Below are 3013 nucleotides of genomic sequence, written 5' to 3'. Positions count from 1 at the left end.
TGCATGAAAATGCTCAATTAGAAGACACTCTAACTGCTCTCTGAGAATAAAAGAATTTTGTGTCAACACACAAAATTTGTTAAAAATTTTCAATTTTGTGATAACTCACAAGATTCAAGTTTTCAGACTAATTAATGTGCAAACGTTAGGTTTTTTGCGCGTTGTGCAAATATCTCGAAACCTATTGGTCGAGGCCAAACGTAGACAAGCTAGGAATTAATCCTCCATGGAGCTAGTAGGATCAAAGTCCTACCAAAAAACAAGAAATAAAGAAGAACTGTGGCAAATGGGAGTGACAACAAAAGAGGTGTGGCCACGCCACATAACTGGACGTTCCTCTCCAACAGGCGCCGCCTGTGTCTATGTTGCCCTTGCCAACCTATTTTTATATCGACCAATCAGGTCGCTCTAAATGAGTCACACACATTTGGAATGAGGCCGACCCCACATTGCTGGTCGGCCCTCTTTCCCATCGACCAACCATGTCGCTCTAAATGTGTCACACGTATTTGGAATGAGGCCGTCCCCACATTGCTTGCCGACCCTCTTTCCCATCGACCAATCAGGTCTCTCAAACCCGACACACATACTTTTAATAAAGTTGGAAGTTGGTTGGTCGATGCGCCTAATTCCATTAGGAACCTAATCTATACGGCCCAAGCCAGACTCCAAAAAATAGCCAATTAACAAAATTCCATTAGGAACCTACTCCCTCCGTCACCAAGATATAGGCAGAGTTTTCAATTTTTGTAGTCCCACTAGATAGGCGGAATAACAATTTCAAGATGATTTTTTCTTATATATGCCCTTATTTATTGTGCATTGATAATTGTATTAGGAACGAGACAAAGGTTAAAATAGGAAAGTAGATGCATATTTAAGAAATCAAGATAATTTCTTAATCTAAGAGATTTTGCTAAATCCGCCTATATAATAGGGACGGAGGGAGTAATAAATTTGGAAGTTGGTTGGTCGATGCGCCTAATTAACAACACAAGTATCCAGAAAAATACCAAGAACTGATAGCTTACATTCCGCAAGCCAGTTCCATATTATGATACAAGTCATAAAATAGCCACACCTTTAGAGTTAACCATTCTGATCTCAGCACCTTATTCCCTTCCCTCCCTAAGATCAACCCTTCTCCTTCACTTTGTGACCGAAGCAAGACTGGAACGGTCATTTCTTGGTTTAGGCCAGGATTGTACAGATTGATCTCTCGAATCTAAAGTACTCCCGTGCAGTGCGTTTGTTTAGGGTTTAGATTCGTTTCTCGGCGGTACACCCGAATTTACCAAAACCAACAGAATCAGGTTTTACCCATAAACAACTGGCAACCACAATAGGAAATTAATCTCTCGGTTGCAAAATCAGTTTCTCAAAATTCATTCCATTTTTCTCAATTTCAAAAGGGTGGATCTTAGATCCAATTCAATCATTAAACTCAATTTAGGTTCAACAACCAATTTCAGTTCCGGTTTTCCGTTCCCTAAGAAGCTTCGCAAAAATGCTATTTCAAGAAGTGCTACTGGAAATGCCTTGGATAGATAAGCACCAGTAAATCTCCCAGATGAAAGGACCATAAATCCGCATAAATCCGCATGAAGGGAACAATGGCTTCTCTCGAGGGCTGAATGGAGCAGCCACATCTGCAACACCATAAGTGTTATATGGAGCAAGCCGGAAATGCCTCAAATTTATCACCGATACTAATGTCTCTAGGGTCCACACTCTGGGAGATAAAAGGAAGATTCGCATAGCCGTTGTTCCAGTATGGAGATAGTCGACAACAAATCTCAACACCAGTGGAGTCCTAGAAAGGCATCTACAGATATCACGAAAGCAAGGATCTATCTCCATTCCACCACTACTACCATTTTATGGTCATGAGTATCCGCTATCACTTCATCAGCAAAATGTGTAAATCCATACCATGGCGCAATTCTGGGAATTCGTACATCTACAATAACAAAGGAGGCTTGACACATCTTCAAATCATTCATAGGGGTTCGCCTATTATGCCGACCTAAGCAATATCAGGCCCTGGACATCTTCAGATCTACTGGAGCCGACACGTCAAGAGAGCAGCCTCAAAAAGATAACAGTGCCCGCACCATCATGTCAGGAAAGAATCTGCAGCCGAGATAACTTCACGCAGAGGAAGATTCGAGAAATTTTTGGACCATAAGGATCCACGTTTCCCATATTTCTTTTGCCCAGGGAAGAGGGTAATGCTGAAGAGTTCTCCAAATTGCCTACCGGAAGGACCTACACCGGGATGTTCCAGCAAAATAACAGACATCTCGATGACTACGTCAAGAGATCCAGAATTGAAGCCCTTGATTTCCAAGTATACTGCTAGTGCTAACACATCAACAGATAACTCACAAAGAGATACACCTCATCAGCAGCGTCACCCACAGACATGGCATGTGATTTAGAAAGGTTACGGGTCGTTTTGCAAGAACTTCGTCACAAACGTTTTTACACTGCCCTCCGGAAGAATTGAAACTGGTGCTAATTGGTGAAAAATTTGGGAGTGATACATATACCAAACGATTCGTATGGAAGTCTTCTACAACATACTAAAAGGGCACATCAATCCTATGAATGAGCTATAAATAGAAGCCGAAACTCTCGACTACGTGACAGCTGAAAACCTACATAATTCTTCCTGGAAAGTTATGAATTCTCGGTGTCAGGTACTTTTCACCCACCAAACGGACTCCGAATAAATAAATTCTTTTTGAAAAAGTTATATTTTCCTCTTAGCAAAAGAATGAGAGGTCAATCAGCTCATTCCGATATTGGACGAAGATTTTGCGGCCGTTTTAGCAAGAAAACACGAATCTGAAATTTTCATCAAGTCAATACACCAAGGTCGCAAGCAAGCAACAATAGGCAAGCTTCCGCACACATAGAATCATGGAAGAGCTACTTCGTCGAAATAAGAAAAGAGGAGGATAAGAAGAAATAACCCCACGGACATGAGTTATATTAAAAGGAGGAATCC

Source organism: Papaver somniferum, chromosome 8, assembly GCF_003573695.1.
Source record: "Papaver somniferum cultivar HN1 chromosome 8, ASM357369v1, whole genome shotgun sequence".
Taxonomy (NCBI): Eukaryota; Viridiplantae; Streptophyta; class Magnoliopsida; order Ranunculales; family Papaveraceae; genus Papaver; species Papaver somniferum.
The sequence above is the reverse complement of the archived record's forward strand: the minus strand, read 5'-3'. Positions refer to the sequence as shown.